Genomic DNA, 18,436 nt, shown 5'->3' on the forward strand with positions numbered 1-18,436 from the left:
TGCTCCTTTTATCTACTGTATGGACAGATGAGTAAAAAACATGGATAAAAATGAACAAATAATAGGGGAAACAATGGTTAAAATAAATTGAGTAGATAGAAATACTAGTGGTCAGTGAAAGGGAGTGGTAAGGGGTATGGCATGTATGAGATTTTTCTTTTTTCTTTCTTTTGCTGGAGAGATGCAAATGTTCAAAAAAATGATCATGGTGATGAATACACAACTATGTGATGATATTGTGAGCCATTGATTGCAACCACATCAAGAATGTTTGTATGTCAAGAATGTTTGTATGTTTGTTTGTTGTTTATAATAAAAATATTAAAAAATAAATCAGTTGACCAGTGGGGGCATAGGGAAGGGGTATGGGTTCTTTGTGGAAGAAAAGGAAATGTCTTCATATAAATTATGGTAGTAAAGACATGACTATATATATATGACATGAATATATTTAGGTTGGATTGTATGATGTATGAATAAAACTGTTTAAAAATGAACAGAAAAACAAGTGCTGGAGAAAATACAGAGAAAGAGATGTACCTATTCAATATTGGTAGGGAAATTGAGAAGAGCAGCCTCTTGGTGGGCAGTGTGGTGATTCCACAGAGGTTAGGGGTGGGGTTGCCATATGATCCTGAAACACCATTGCTCAGTACATACTTGGAGGAACTGAGTGTGGGGATAGGAATGAACATTTGCACACTGGTGTTTATGGTGGCAGTGTTGGAGATTCACAGTGGATGGAGTAGGCCTAAGCATACAAGGACTGAGGAATGGAAGAGGGAACTCTGTTTATATATACAATGGACCACTCAGCAGCCACAGGAAGAAATGAAATTGTGAGGCATGTCACTAGGTGTATGAACCTTTGATGGTTAAGTTCTGGTGTCAACATGGCCAAATGAGTATGCTCAGTTGTCTGGTCAGGCAAGCCCTGGCCTGACCATTGCTGCAAAGATATTTTGTGACTGGTTGATTAAATCATCAATCAGTTGATTATATCTGTGGCTAATGACATCTGCAATCAACTAAAGCCTGTCTCCCACAATGAGATAATCCTAGTTGAAGGTTCTTAAGGAAGAAGAGAGATTGTTTCATTATTTCTTCAGCCAATGATCCTCTCATATGGAGTTCATCCAAACCTTCATCACAGCTGCCAGCTACACAGCCTGCTCTATAGAATGTGGACTCTTCCATTCCCATGGTTGCATAAAACACCTTTATAAATCTCGTATTTATAGAGCTCTCCTGTTGGTTTTCTCTAGAGAACCCTGACTAACACAGAACCTTAAGGACTGTATGTTGAATGAAATGTCAAGAAGAAAAAGGCAAACATCATGCCTCAATCATATGGACTAACTACAATATAAAAAGTAGGTGAACTGAAGTTGAGAGCATGGGTTATCAGGTTGGGGCCTATTGTAAAGGGTCCTAGCTTGTAAGCTCCTATAGCAGTCACATATATTCAGAAGTTGTAACTCTTATTTCTAAGTTCTGAGATATTGAGCTCTTTAAATATAACCTGCTCATTCTCAGAAACTTTAGGTATTTAAATCTGTGACCCAGATTTAGAACTCTGAAACTGTGAAAGTCAGCAGTACCCCATACAGGAACTGTTTAAAAAGGTGAAAACTTCGAGTAGAGATATGAAGGAAGTTTATCCAGATAGGACTAAGGTAGAGCAGCATACAGGGTAAAGGATGATATCATCCATGTTTTAAAACTTCAACTTGTGTGTGAGACCAAAGGAAGAGATGTTTATTTGATGCAAATTTTATATTTTGGGTAGTACATTACCTAATTTAACTTGCATGGTCAGTTTAGCTGAACACCATAATGACATGGAATCTTGAATGGAGCATGAGATTTTGTTGGTCTATCCAGGTTAGTGTGATGCCCTGATATATCCCAGAGTAATTTGGGCAGTGAATAAAGAAGTATGTGCCAAGTCCCCTTGGGGGCTGGGGAGAAAGGAGGAAATATCAAGCTTCCCCATTTGGAGAATTTCTGATATTCTTGCAAGCAGTGGGGACAACCAAATAAATAGGCCAAGCCCTCCATCTTGGGTTTTCCCCTATTTAACTTATTCCTGCAAAAGATAGGCTAGGCTTACTTAAAATTAGACCTAACAGTCACCCCCAGAGAAACTTTTTTGTTGCTCAGATGTGGCCTCTCTCTCCAAGCCAACTCGGCAGGTGTTACTCATTGCCCTCCCCTCTATGTGTGACACGACTCCTAAGCATATAAGTCTCCCTGTCAGTGTGGGACAGAACTCCTGGGATGAACTGGGACCAAGCATCAAGAGATTGAGAAAGTCTTCTTGACCAGAAAGGGGAAGAGAGAAATGAGACAAAGTTTCAGTGGCTGAGAGACTTCAAACAGAGTAGAGAGTTTAATCTAGAGGTTATTCTTATGCATTATATAGACATCCCTTTTTAATTTATGGTGTATTGGCATGGGTGGAGGAAAGTACCTGAAACTTTTGAGCTGTGTTCCAGTAGTCTTGATTCTTGAAGTAGGCTGTATCATTATATAGCTTTTACAATGGGACTGTGCGATTGTGAAAATTTTGTGTCTGATGTTCCTTTAATTCAGGGTATGGGAAGATAAGTAAAAATAATATGGATTAAACAATAAATAGATAATAATGGGATTAAGGTGTAAAATAAATTGGGTAGGTGGAAATACTAGCGATTAATGAGAGGGAGGAGTAACGGGTATGGGGTATATGAGTTTTTTTCTTTTTATTTCTTTTCCTGGAGTGATCCAAGTGTTCTAAAAAATGACCATGGTGATGGATACACAATATGTGATGAGACTGTGAGCCATTGATTGTATAACATGTATGGAAAGTATGTGTGTGAAGATATGTCAATAAAAAAATATTTTTTTAATCAATTGCCCATAAATGTGAAGGTCTATTTCTGAACTCTCAATTTTATTCTATTGGTCAATATATGTATTTTTATGCCAGTGCCATGCTGTTTTGACCACTGTAGCTTTGTTTTATTCTTTAAAGGAAGTGTGAGTCCTCCAAGTTTCTTTCTTTTCTTTTTTCTTTACATTTTTTATTGTGAAATATAACATATATGCCAAAAGCATGAAATTTCAAAATACATTGTAACAAGTAGTTATAAAAGAGACCTCAGAGCTTGGTATTGGTTACAGTTCCACAATTTTAGGTTTTGGCTTCTAGCTGCTCCAAGACACTGAAAACTAGAAGAATTATCAATATAATGATTCAGCAGTCATACACATTCACTAAATCCTATCTTCTCTTTCATAACTCCTCCTTCTCCTTTCATCCTTCTCTTGATCTTTAGGGGTATTTGGACTATGCCCATTTTTACTTTCTCATGTTGGAAAGGGCTGTCAATAATATGGGTAGGAGGATGGAACTAGTTGATGCTCTGGTGAGGCAGGTCCCTCTGGATGTCAGGATTTGTGTGGTCTGGGAACACATCTAGAGACTGTAAGTTTCTGGAAAGTAATCATAGTGCCTGAAACTTTTGTAGAATTTCAGATAGAGTCCTAGGTGTTCTTTAGCTTCATAGGAATGGTTTTAGTTGGGGTTTAGCAAACCACGGTAAATAACAAGATCTAGCTGATGCTTGCATAAGATTAGCCTCCAGAATATCTTCTCAATCATTTGAACTCTCTTAGTCACTGACACCTTATTTTAGTTACAATTCTTTCCCTCCTTTTGACCAGGAAGGCACTATCAATCCCACACTGCTAGGGCCAGGCTCATCCCTGGGCTTCATAACCCACATTACCAAGGAGACTTTCACCCTGGATGTTATGCCCCATATAGTAGGCAGGATAATGATTTTGCTTTCAGAGTTGGGCTTAGAGAGAGAGAGGCCACATCTGAGCAACAAAAGAGGTCCTCTGGAAGTAACTCTTGGGCATAACTATAGGTAGGCTTAGCTTCTCCATCACATAAATAAGCTCCACAAGAGCAAGTCTCAAGATCAAGGGTTTGACTGATTGACTTGGGAATTCTAATGTTTGAGACAGTATCAGGGGATTCCCCAGTGGTAAAGGTTAATAGTTCCATGTTTTTTCTCCCATCCCTCAAAGGGCTTTGTCAATATTTTTTAATTATCTGCTCAACATTCCCTGAGATCTATCTGAATATTACATTAAGCTATACCAAACTACAAGCCATCATTCCCATCCTGGGCTCCATGTGCTTGGGTTGTTTAAGTGAGCTATCAAGATATGGAGAGTTACATTATATGCTACAGAAAATTTAGGTTTTGAACAATATAAACCTTTCTTCTTTTGGCCATACAGTAGGTGATGTTCTAAAATACAGACAATGTCATCTTTACCCCTGTATTCTGATTTATGTTAGGCCCAACCCAATCAGTTTTGTTCTTATCTCTAATTGATGCCTTATCTCCTTTTCAGTTTCTTTAACAGTTCTTTTATGTGGCAATGCTGGCTTTCAGGGCTACAGAACACCTACTTTGAGTCCTAAGTGTCACACAGGTACCCAAAGTTCGAGGGAAATACCATATATAGCACAGTATCTCAATATCTAGAAATAACAATTACAGCTCCAAACTAAATGTGACTCCTATACAAGCAGTTTCTTATAAGCATTTATAAGATAGGTCCCAAGTTTCTTATAAGTATTTTCTAAAAGAGACCATATGATATTTGTTCTTTTGTTTCTGACTTATTGTGCATCACATAGGATACTAGTTTGCTAGCTGCTTGAATGCAATATACCAGAAATGGAATGGCTTTTTAAAAGAATAATTTAATAAGTTGCTAGTTTATAGTTTTAAAACCGAGAAAATATCCTAATTAAAGCAAGGCTATAAAAATGTCCAAATTAAGGCATCCAGGGAAAGATACCTTTGTTCAAGCAGGCCAATGATGTTCTGGGTTTCTTTCTTAGCTGGAAGAGAGAGCAAAGTCTCTCTCATCACAAAGTCTACTAGCTTTCTTTCCCAGCTTCTTGCTTTGTGAAGCTTCTTGGAAGATGTTTTCATTCTTCATCTCCAAAGGTCTCTGGCTGGTGGACTCTGTGGTTCTCTCATCCTTCTGTCGTGGCTCTGTGGCTCTCTCCTCATTCTCAAAAGGTCACTGGCTGGGGGACTCTCTGCTTTGTGATTCTGTAGCATTCTCTGTTCTAAGAATCTCATGGCTTTCTCTCTTGTTATTCTCTAGCTTTTTCCCAAGTGCGTCTTCTTTTGAAGGATTCCATTAAAACCAATCAGGACCCACCTGGAATTGATGGGGACATATCTCGACCTAATCAAGTTTAATACCCACACTTGATTGAGTTATATCTCCATGGAGATAAGCTAATTAAAGTTTCCAACATACAGTACTGAATAGGGATTAGAAGAAACCATTGCTCCCACAAGGTTGATTAGGATTAAAACATAGCTTTTCTAAGATACATAAACTTTTTCAAACCAGCACACATAGTGTCCCCTAAATTCATTCACTTTGTTGCATGCCTCATCACTTCGTTCCTTTCTGTAGCCACACAATAGTCAATCATATGTACACACCACAGTTCACCATTCTACTTCTCAGTTAGTGTGTCCTTCAGCTGCCTCCATCCATTGGGCATCATGTATAATGTCCAAAGTCAGCAATCCATGTCTCACATTATTCTCACTTATTTGTATAATCATCAACACCTCAATTTTATTTGCTCCCAAGAAAAAAATAACTAGTAAACACACCCGTACCAAATTGAAAGTCCAAACCTTCCCTAACTCTTGTCCCCCCCACCAAATTATATGCCATTATGTTGCTTTGGTATTATTGACGTCTTCTTGTTAAACATACAGCATAGCATGCAGTAGTAGTTTCCCTCTATAAGCCTGATATTATTTACTGTTTGTACAAGATTCATACCTTTAAAGTAGGTCATGCAAGAACTTATTTATATTTGTAGTGTTAATCGGTGGGATTATATAGGTCTATACAACCCCTTTCAATCACTTTCACCTTCAATATGGCAATATTAATTTTAGACCCACTAATGAACTCCCTTCACATCTATCCATTCCCTCACATTTAAGTTCAACCTCATTAGCTAACCCTTCACCCATCTCTAGCTTTGTGTATCTCTGGGCCCACTATGTTCTACATTATAAGCTCTGAGTTTATGTTTACCAAGGTCATGAAAGCAAAGTCATACTCTACCTGGCTTATTTCACCAGCATTATATCCTTAAGTTTCATCCATGTTGTCATGTGCTTCAGGACCTCATTTCATCTTACTGCTGCATAATATTCCATTGTATGTATGCATCACATTTTGTTGACTCATTCTTCTGCTGATGGGCACTTGGATTTTTTCCATCTTATGACAATTATGAATAATGCTGCTATGAAGATTAGTATGCAAATGTCTGCCTGTATCATTGCTTTCATCTCTTCTGGGTATTTACTGAATAGTGGTATTTCCAAGTCATAGGATAGCTTGATATTTAGTTTTCTAAAGAACCACCAAACTGTCTTCCATAGCAGCTGTACCATGATACATTCCCACCAGCAGTGCATAAGTGTCCCACTTTCTCCACATCCTCTCCAGCATATATAGTTTCCTGATATGTGATTTCCAAATATTCCCTCCCATTGAGTTGGCTTCCTCCTCACCTTTTCAACAGTCTTTTGGGGCACTGTCAAATCTAGATGCATTTGATTTTGAGGAGTTCCCATTTATCTACTTTTTCTTTTCTTGATTGTGCTTTGGGTGTAAAGTTTGGGAAGCTATGTCCTATTACTAGGTCTTGAAGAAGAGTTTTATGGTACTGGCTCTTATGTTTAGGTCTTTGATCCACCAACTTAGTTTCTCTTTCTCAAGACGTTTGGCTATTCAAGGCCTCTTATCCTTCCAAATAAATTTGATGATTAATTTTTCCATCTTTGCAAATGTTGGAATTTTGTTTGGCATTGCATTGAATCTGTAAATCAATTTGCGTAGAATTGACATCTTAACTACATTTAGTCTTCCAAGCCACAAACAGAGTATATCCTTTCTTCTATTTATGTCTTCTTTGATTTCTTTTAGCAATGGTTTGGAGTTTGGTGTATAGGTCCTTTACATCCCTCATTGAGTTTATTCCTAGAGATTTGATCCTTTTAGTTGTTGTTGCAAATGGACTTTTCTCTTGACTTCCTCCCCACATTACTCCTTATTGGTGGATAGAAACACCTCTGATTTTGCTATATCCCACCATTTTGCTCAACTTGTTTATTAGTTCTAGTACTTTTGCTTCAGTTTTGGGGGGTCTTTCTATATATATGATCATGTTATCTGCAAACAGTGAAAGTTTCCTTCCTTTCCAAATTGGACGTGTTGTAGATCTCTTTCTTGCCTAATTGTTCTAGCTAGGACTTCCAGCACATGTCAAATAACAATGGTAACAGTGGGCATCCTTGTCTTTTTTCAAACTTCAGAGGGAAAGTTTCAGACTTTCACCATTATGTATGATGTTAGCTTTGGGATTTTCGTATATGCCCTTTATCATGTTGTGGAAGTTTCTTTTTATTCCTATCTTTCTAAGTGTTTTTATCAAGAAAGGATGCTGGATTTTGTCAAATACCTTTTCTGCATCAATCAAGATGATCCTGTTTTTCCCCCTTCAATTTGTTAATGTTGTATATTACATTAATTGATATTTTTGTTTTGCACCACCCTGGCATATCTTGGGTAAAATCCACTTGATCATGGTATATAATTCTTTTCATGTAGAGTTGTATTTGATTTGCAAGTGTTTTTCTGAAGATTTTTGCATCCTTATTCATTAGAGAAATTAGTCTGTAATTTTCATTTTTCGTGGTATCTTTGTCTGGCTTTGGTATTAGAGTTATAGAGCTTCATAGAGTGAGTTAGGGAGTGGTCCCTCCTCTTCACTATTTTGCAAGAGTTGAGCAGGAATGGTATTGATTCTTCTTGGAAAGCTTAGTAGAATTCACCTGTGAAGCCATATGGTCCTGGGCATTTCTTTATTGGGAGGTTTTTTATAACAAATTCAATCTCTTTATTGTGGTTAGTTTGTGGTGGTCTTCTATATCTTTTAGAATCAGTGTAGGTTGTTCATGTGTTTCTAGGGTTGTCCATTCATCTAAGTTGCCGAGTTTGTTGGCATGTAGTTGCTCATAGTATCCTCTTAAGATCTTTTTAATTTCTCTGTGTTCATTAGTTATGTCCTCTATCTCATACCTGATCCTATTTGCCTCTTCTCTCTTTTTGTCTTTGTTAGTCTAGCTAAGGATATGTCAATTTTATTGATTTTCTCAAAGAACCAAATTTAGATTTTGTTGATTCTCTCTATTGTTTTTTATTCTCAATTTCATTTATTTCTGCTTTAATCTTTGTTATTTCTCTCCTGTTTGCTTTGGGGTTAGTTTGCTTTTCTTTTTCTAATTTTCCAGGTGTTTCATTAGGTATTGATTTTAGCTCTTTCTTCCTTTTTAATATAAGCATATAGGGCTATAAATTTCCCTCTCAGTATTGCCTTCACTGAATCCCTTAAGTTTTGAAATGTTGTGTTCTTATTTTATTTGTCTCAAGATATTTTATGATACCTCTTATAATTTCTTCTTTGGCCCACTGATTAAGAGTATGTTATGTACTTGTGAAGCTTTATATAGGTAGCAGAGAAGCTTAGACTACCTATAGGCATGCCTAAGTGTTATTTCTGGAGGACCTCTTTTGTTGCTCAGATGTGGCCTCATTCTCTCTAAGCCCAACTCTGCAAGGGAAATCATTGCTCTCCCCCTTACATGGGACATGACATCTAGGAGTGAAAGTCTCCCTGGCAATGTGGGAGAGGACTCCCAGGAATAAATCCAGACCTGGCATCACAGGATCAACAATTCCATTCTGACAAAAAGGGAGAAAAGAAGTGTAACTAATAAAGTATCAATGGCATAGAGAGCTCAACTAGAGTCGAGAGGCTACTCTGAAGGTGGTTCTTATGCAAGCTTCAGTTAGATCTTGCTACCTATCATAACCTGTCAACCTCCAACCAAGGCCATTCCAATCAATCCTAAAGAACACATAAGGAAATATAAAATATTCCACCCCATATTAGTGACAGACCCTTTCAGTATCAAAGATTTAGAATAGCCATAATCCAAACACCCCTAAAGAGAGAGATTGAAAGATCAAAGGTGATGGTGGAGTTATACAGAGAAGATATGATTTAACAAATGATTATGAATACTGAATCATTAAATTGATATCTCTTTTAGTCTCCAGTATTTTAGAGCAGCTAGAAGTAAAAATGTGAAATTGTGGAATTGTAACCCATGTCGAACTCTGAAATATGTTCTACAACTAATTGTGGTGCTGTGCTTTGAAATTTATAGCTTTTTTGTATATATGTTATTTTTCACATGCAAAAAAAGGAACAAAAGTCGATTGTGAGGATAAAGTATTTAAACCTTCTAGCCTCCTATATTCTGGAGTAGCTAGAAGGAAAAATATGAGAGGATCATGTGATAGCCACGACAAACTCTGAAGCCTGTCCTGTAACTTCTTGTTGAAGAGTGCTTTGAAAACTATTGCTTTTTTATTTCTTTTCTTTGTATATATGTTATACTATACAATAAAAAAGTTAAAAAGAAAAAAGTAGTGTATTTTAACCTCCTTATATTTGTGAATTTTCCAGTCATCACCCTGTTATTGATATCCAACATCATTCCATTATGATCAGAGGAAGTGCTTTGTATAAGTTCAGTAGTTTTAAACTTATTGAGACCTTTTAGTGACCCAACATGTCATCTATTCTGAAGAATGGTCCGTGGGCACTTGAGAAGAGTGTATATCCTGCTGTTGTGAGAGCCAATGTTCTGTATATGTCTGTTAGAACAACCTAATTTATCATATTATTCAATTTCTCTGTTCCTTATTGATCCTCTGTCTAAATATTGTATTTATGGATGAGAGTGGTGTATTGAGGTCTCCAGTTGTTCTTGTAGGAATGGCTCTTTCTCTCTTTAATGTTGCTAGTGTTTGCCTTATGAATTTTGGAGCACCCTGATTAGATGCATAAATATTTACAATTGTTATTTCTTCTTGGTGGATTGCCCCTTTTATTAATATATAGTGTTCTTCTTTGAGTTTTAACATTTTTTCCTTTAAAGTCTATTTTGTCCAATATTGATATAGTCACCCTACTCCCTTTTAGTTATTGTCTGTGTGGAATATCTTTTCCAACGTTTCACTTTTGATCTTTGTGTCCTTGGGTCTAAAAAGTGAGTCGCTTGTAGTCAGCATATAGATGGATCATGTTTTTAAATCCATTCTGCCAATCTGTGTTTTTTGATTGAGGTGTTTAATCCATTAATTTTCAATGTTATTACTGTAAATGTAGTATGTGACAAATTGGTTTTCTCTTGCTGCTTTCATAAGTCTCTCTTTGTATTTGGCATTCAACAGTCTGATTAAATGTCTTGACATAAAAAAAAAATCCAAATTCTATTTGGATTTATTCTGGTTGGAGTGCGTTGCACTTCTCGGACCTGTATTTTGATGTTTCTCATAAGATTTGGGAAATTTTTGAGCACTAGTTCCTCAAATATTCTTACTACACATTTTCTCCTCTTCTCTCCTCTCCTCTTTTCTCCATCTGGGACACCCATGACATATGTATATTCAATTCTCTGAGAGACTTTCAAATTTTTCCATTTTTTCCCAATCTGTTCTTTGTGTGTAAGATTTCAGATGTCCTATCCTCTAGCTCATTGACCTTTTCTTCTGCCTCTTCAAATCTGCTGTTCTTTGTCTCCACTGTACTTTTAAATTTCTTCTATCATAACTTTCATTCCTGGGATGGTTATGTTCATGTGTCAACTTGCTTAGGTAATGGTGACCAGTTGTCTGTTCAAGCAAGCACTAGCTTGACTGTTACTGTGAAGACATTTCATAGACTTAAATTATCAGTAAATTGATGACACTTATGGATGATTACATCTACAATCAACTAAGGAGAGTTTCTTCAGCAATGAGGGATATTTCATATGATATATTATGCTGGTTTGAAAGGATATATGTCCCCTAAAAAATCCATGTTTTACTCTAAATCCCATTTTGTAAAGGCAGAATAACCCTTATTTAACACTGTATTTAATTAGATCATCTCCCTGGAGATGTAACCCAATCAAAAGTGGTTATTAAGCTGGATTAGGGGAGATGTGTCTCCACCCATTTTGGTGGGTCTTGATTAGTTTCTGAAGTCTTATAAAAGAGGAAACATTTTGGAGAATAAGATTTTCAGAGAGAGCTGAGAAGAGCAACATAGCCATGAGAAGCAGAGAGCTCACAGGCCAGCGACCTTTGGAGATGAAGAAGGAAAATGACTCCTGGAGAGTTTCATGAAACAGGAAGCCAGAAGAAGCTAGCAGATGATGCTGTGTTTGCCATGTGCCCTTCTGGATGAGAGAGGAACGCCGACTGTGTTCACCATGCACCTTTCCAGATGAAGGAGAGACTCTGACGGTTCGTCATGTGCCCTTCCACCTGAGAGAGAAACCCTGGATTTCATTGGCTTTCTTGAACGGAGGTATCTTTCCCTGGATGCTTGTTATTGGACATTTCTATAGACTTGTTTTAATTTGGACATTTTCTCGGCCTTAGAACTGTAAATGAGCAACTTATTGAATTCCCTTTATTAAAAGCTATTCCATTTCTGTTATATTGCATTCCAGCAGCTAACAAACTAAGACATACATTGAAGGAGAAGTGATGACTTCAGCAGTAAAAGGAGAGAGAATTTTCATCTCCACTTCAGCCAGCCAGCTTCTCCTGGGGAATTCATCAAAAACCTTCATCAGGGCGGGCCGCGGTGGCTCAGCGGGCAAAGTGCTTGCCTGCTATGCCGGAGGACCTCGGTTCGATTCCCGGCCCCAGCCCATGTAACAAAAAAAACGGAGAAACAGAATACAATAAAACAAGAAAATGTTTAAAAATGTTTCCCTTTCTTCCTTCCTTCCTTCCTTCTATCCTTCCTTCCTTCTCTCTGTCTTTCCTTTAAAAAAAAAAACCTTCATCAGAGTTGCTAGCTTGCAGCCTGCCCTATGACATTTGGACTTGTGCATCCCCACACTTTCATGAGACACATTTTAGAAATCTCATAATATATTCTAAAATATCTCCTGTTGGCTTTGTTTCCCTAGAGAACCCTGCATAAAAGAGATTTTGGTACCAGAAGAGTGGAGTCCTATGATTTGCAAATGCCAAAAATACTGGAATAGCTTTGTGCCAGTTTGAAACTGTTGGCTACCCCAGGAAGACATGTTCTTTAATCCTTATTCAATATTGTTGGATGGTATCTTTTTATTAAGTTGTTTCCATGGAGATGTTTACCCAGTTGTGGGTGAGACCTTTCACTCAGGTGGTTTCCATGGAGATGTGTCTCTCCCCATTCAAGGTTGGTTTGGAGTCCTTGAAGAGGGAACCATTTTGGAAAAAAGTCTCAGAGCCAACATGAGACCCAAACGTTTGGAGATACAGAAAAAAATGCCCTCCCCCACTCCAGGAAGCTATTGAATTCGAAAGCCAATGAACCAGCAAATGCTAGCCACATGACCTCCCAGCTGCCAGAGGTATTCCAGACCCACTGGCCTTTCTTGAGTCAAGGTATCTTTCCCTGGATGCCTTAGTTTGGACATTTTTACAGCCATAGAACTGTAAACTTGCAACTTAATAAAGTGTCCTATTTCTGATATATTGCATTCTGGAAGCTTTATTAAACCAACAGGTTTTATACTTGGGTAAGGGGGAAAGTCTGGAAAAATTGTGAGGTACTTGATTGAAAAGGCCTTGATTGCTTTAAAGAGACTGCTGGTAGAAATATGGTCATCCTGATGAGACCTTTGAGAGCAATAATGAATGTGTCATTGCCAACTGAAAGAGAGGCCACCCTTGCTTTAAATTGGCAGAGAATTTGGCAAAATTAAGACCTGATGTAAGATGGAAGGCAGAATTTGAAAGTGATGAACTTTGATATCTGGCTGAGAAAACTTCCAAACTAAATGTGGTAGCTGCAGCCTGGCTCCTCCTTGTAGCTTATAGTAAAATGCAAGAAGAGAGGGATAAGCTGAGAATTGAACTCTTGAGTATAAAGAAACCAGAAACTGATGGCTTAGAAAATTCTGAGCTTCTGGTAACTGAGTCCCCAGAGAATAGTACTCCATGTGAGAATTTAAATAAATATGAACCAATTAGCCATTTAGGTGTGAATCAGGATTGGAGATGGAGTTATTCAGAAAGGATTTGTGGAATATCCTATTGTCTGACAGTTGGGACCCCCGTTTGCTTCATGCAAAACCAATATATTTTTGTGAGATCTGTATGAATGGGATCACTGCCAGCCTGGACTAAAAGGGACAGAATGGAGGAAAAATGACTTCAAAGGCAAACTGTGGAAGCTAAGATCTGAAGTCAAGACATCTCAGACCAGGAGAGGGGACCCACCAATGTTTGTGGAAAGGGTCAGTTTGCCCTGAGTTTAGCAGAAGAAGGACCTTCACCTTATTGTTCAGGAAAAGTGTTATAACCCTGGGGCTTTCAGATGCCTAGAGGGTTGAGGAGAGCTTGGTTACCCCATTGTTTAGAAACAGTGCTGCTAATCCAGGCTTAGAGAGGGTAGAGCACATTGGGGAAAAGTCTGGTCATGACCCCCAATACTTGAGGAGGGTGGGGTTTAGAGTCCAGCTGCCACCCAAATACTTGAAGAGGGTGGAGACAAGATCATGGCTGTCTCCCCTGTGTTTGCACATGTTGGAGCCATTACTGTAGTGTTTGGAAGGAGTAAGGCTGCTACACAAGCCTTTGGAGAGAGTAGTACTACTGCTCTGTCAAGCCCTGAGGATAAAATAGTCATCATTCTATAGATGACTTTCAGACATGGAATTCTAATGAAGTATGCTCTGCAGGTTTTGAAAATTTGGGGGGTCTGATGACTTCTGTTCTTCCTGCAATTTCTCCCTATGGAAATGGAAATGTTCACTCTATGACTGTCCCTCCTTTGTATATTGGAAGCAGATAACCGGTTCTAAGTTTCACATGTTCATAGCCAGAGGGGAATTGTGCCCCAGAACACACCACACCTGTAACAGATTTTGATGATACTTAATACTGTTACTGAGATGATTTAAGCCTTTGTGATTTTGTGATGGAATGAATGCATTTTGCATATAGGAAGAGTCTAGTTTGGGGGGATCCAAATGGTGGAATCTGGTGGTATGAAGTTGTTTTATGTACCTCAGAAAAGGACCATGTTCTTTTAACCCATCCCTGTGGGTTCAACTGACCTTTTGTGGGTGAGCCTTTTGGTTTGGTTATTTTCAGTTGAGATGTGACCCACCCCATTAAAGATGGGTCTTAATCCTTTTACTAGACTCCTTTATAAGAGGATAAAGGACACATGGACACAGCTCAGAGAGATCAGAAAAGCTCAAAAGAAACTAAGAGACAAGGACACACCCACAGAAGCTCAGAGAGGAAACCACTGAAATCAGAAGCAGAAAACAATGAACCCTAAGAGAGAAGGAGCAGCAGACTTTGGCCATGTGCCTTACCATGTGACAAAGGTGCCCCAGAGGCTTGCTGCCTTTCTTCAGAGAAAACATCATCCTTTTAAGGACTTATTTAGACATTTTCAAAGCCTTAGAACTGTACATTTGTAAGCTAATAAATCCCCCTTATAAAAACCAACCCATTTCTGGTATGTTGCATTCTAGCAGTTTTAGCAAACTGAAACAATTCCCAGAAGCTCTATTTTCTTTTTTTGCATATTTTCAAATTCTTTTTAATGATCACTCAGTATCTGATTCACATCTTTTCTCTCTTTTGCCACATTTTCCTTCATATCCTTGAATTGGTTTAGGAAATTTGTTTGAATATCAGTAATTCATTATTTCAACCCCTCTATTTCACCTGAAGTTTTAACTTGTTCCTTGGGGCTAGTTCCTCATGTTTCTTAGGGTGGCTTGTGATTTTTTTTTTGCTGGTGTCTACACATCTGATTTTCTTTTTTTTTTTTTTTTTTAACTTTTTTTATTAATTAAAAAAATTAACAAAAAACATTAAGATATCATTCCATTCTACATATACATCAGTAATTCTTAATATCATCACATAGTTGCATATTCATCATTTCTTAGTACATTTGCATCAATTTAGAAAAAGAAATAAAAAGACAACAGAAAAAGAAATAAAATGATAATAGAGAAAAAAAGATTATACATACCATACCCCTTACCCCTTGCTTTCATTTACCACTAGCATTTCAAACTAAATTTATTTTAACATTTGTTCCCCCTATTATTTATTTTTATTCCATATGTTCTACTCTTCTGTTGATATAGTAGCTAAAAGGAGCATCAGACACAAGGTTTTCACATTCACAGAGTCTCATTGTGAAAGCTATATCATTGTTCAATCATCATTAAGAAACATGGCTACTGGAACACAGCTCTACATTTTCAGGCAATTCCCTCCAGCCTCTCCACTATATCTTGAAAAACAAGGTGATATCTACTTAATGCATAAGAATAACCTCCAGGATAACCTCTTGACTCTGTTTGGAATCTCTCAGCCATTGACACTTAGTCTCACTTCACTCTTCCCCCTTTGTTCGAGAAGGTTCTCTCAATCCCTTAATATTAATTCTCAGCTCATTCTAGGGTTTTTCTCAGTCACATCTGAGTTTCTTGATTAGTTTATTCTAGGGGTCAGTTTCTCTCTCTTACCTAGGGTTTTCTTGTTGATTGGCTTTGCACTATAACTCTTCTTTTTATTGAGTATATTATATGTTCACATATCATATAATCATCCAATTATGATGCAGTGGTTCACAGCATCATAATATAGCTGTGCATTCAGCATCAAAATCGATTTTTGAACACTTTCATTACTCTGAAAAAATAAAAGAACACCCAAAACATTCCATACACACCCCCTCTTGTTTATTTATTTATTTCATCTCTTTTTTTCTTATTCACCTGTCCATACACTGGATAAAAGGAGTGTCAGTCATGAGATTTTCATAATCACATGAACACACCTTAAAATACCTAATTATTCAATCAACTTTAAGAATCAAGACTATTGGATTATAGTTCAATAGTTACTCCAATACACCAAAAACTGAAAAGAGATATCTATGTACTGCATAAGAACAACCTCCAGAATGACTTCTTAACTTTATTTGAAATGTCTCAGCCACTGAAACTTTATTTTGTTTCATTTATCTTCCCCCTTTCGGTCAAGAAGTCTTTCTCAGTCCCATGATGCTGGGTCCTGGCTCATCCCCAGGAGCCATGTCCAAGGTTGCCAAGAGAGTTACACCCCTGGGAGTCATGTCACATGTAGTGGGGAGGATAGTGAGCTCACCTGCAAAGCTGGCTTAGAGAGAGAGGCCACATCTGAATAACAAAAGAGGTTTTCTGGGGGTGACTTTTAGGCATAATAAGTAAGCTTAGCTTCTCCTCTACAGGAATAAGTTTCAAAAAGGATAATCCCCAGTACTCAGTGCTTGGGCCATCAATTTGGCAGCCCTCAATGCTTAAGAGAATATCAGGTCTTCCCCAGGTGAGGAAGTTTAATATTTCTATCTTTCTCCTAGTCCCTCAATGGGGCTTTGCAAATACTTTTTAATCATCTGCTTAGATTACTCTGATATGTATCAAGTCATCCCACCAACTGTACGAACCAACAAGATCTCACTCCCTATTTAAGATTCCATGTAAATATGGTGGTCAAATAAGCTGACTATACAAGTTAAATTAGATAATCCACTATCAAAAATATAAATTTTGCACCAAATAAACATCTCTTCCTTTGGTCTTACACAGAAGTTTAAGTTTTAAAATACAGCCAATATCATCCTTTACCTTTAGTCTGATTTGCTTTAGTCCTACCCAGATCAGCTTCATTTATATCTCTAATTGACATCAGATCACTTTTTCAGTGTTTTTAACAGTTGCTATATGGGTTCCTCAAGGTTCCATGTAATGACGGTGTTCAAATAAACTGACCATACAAGTTAAATTAGATAGTATGCTACAGAAAATATAAATTTTACACCAAATAAACTCCTCTTCCTTTGGTCTCAACAAAGTCAAAGTTTTAAAACATGGTCAATATCATCCTTTACCCTTTAGTGTGATTTACCTTAGTCCTAACCAGATCTGCTTCATTCATATCTCTACTTGAAGTCTGATCTCTTTCAGCTTTTTTAACAGTTGCTGTATAGAGTAATTCTGACTTTTCCTAAAAAAAAAAATTTTATTAATAAAAACAATCAACATACAATATGAACATTCTTTTTTCTTTTTTTCATCACATAGTTGTGTATTCATCATCATGATCATTTCTTAGAACATTTGCATCAATTCAGAAAAATAAATAAAAAGAAAACAAAAAAATTAATGCATATCATACCCCTTACCCCTCCCTTTCATTGATCATTAGCATTTCAATCTACTAATTTATTTTAATATTTGTTCCCCCATTATTTATTTTTTAATCCATATGTTTTACTCATCTGTCCATATGATAGATACAAGGAGCATCAGACACAAGGTTTTCACAATCACACAGTCACATTGTGAATGCTACATCATTATACAATCATCTTCAAGAAACATGACTACTGGAACACAGCTCTACATTTTCAGGCATTTCCCTCCAGTCTCTCTGTGACACCTTAACTAAAAAAGTGATATCTATCCAACGCATAAGAATAACCTCTAGGATAACCTCTCAACTCTGTTTGGAATCTCTCAGCCATTGACACTTTATTTTGTCTCATTTCTCTCTTCCCCCTTTTCATCAAAAAGGTTTTATCAATCCCTTGGTGATGAGTCCCAGCTCATTCTAGGATTTCTGTCCCACATTTCCAGGAAGGTACACACCCCTGGGAGTCATATCCCACATAGAGAAGGAGGAAGGCAGTGAGTTTGCTTGTCGTGTTAGCTGAGAGAGAGAGGCCACATCTGAGCAACAAAAGAGGTTCTCTTAGGGGTGACTTCAGGCCTAATTTTAAGTAGACTTAGCCTATCCTTTGGGAAGTTAAGTTTCATATGAACAAACCCCAAGATTGGGGTCTCAGCCTATTGCTTTGATTGTCCCCACTGCTTGTGAGACTATCAAGACTTCTCCACTTGGGAAAGTTGAATTTTCCCCCTTTCTCATCATTGCCCCAAGGAGACTCTGCAAATATTTTTTTATTCACTGTTCAAATCGTTCTGGGATTTATCGAGGCATCACTCTGGACAAACCTACAAAATCTCATGCCCTACTCAAGGTTCCATGTACTTACGGTGTTCAATTAAGCTGCCCACATAAGTTATATTAGGAACCGCACTAGTCAAAATATGAATTTTGTACCAAATAAACATTTGTTTGCTTTAGTTTCACACATAAGTTAAAAATTTTAAATATT

The sequence above is a fragment of the Tamandua tetradactyla genome, chromosome 22 (genome assembly GCF_023851605.1).
Source record: "Tamandua tetradactyla isolate mTamTet1 chromosome 22, mTamTet1.pri, whole genome shotgun sequence".
NCBI lineage: Eukaryota > Metazoa > Chordata > Mammalia > Pilosa > Myrmecophagidae > Tamandua > Tamandua tetradactyla.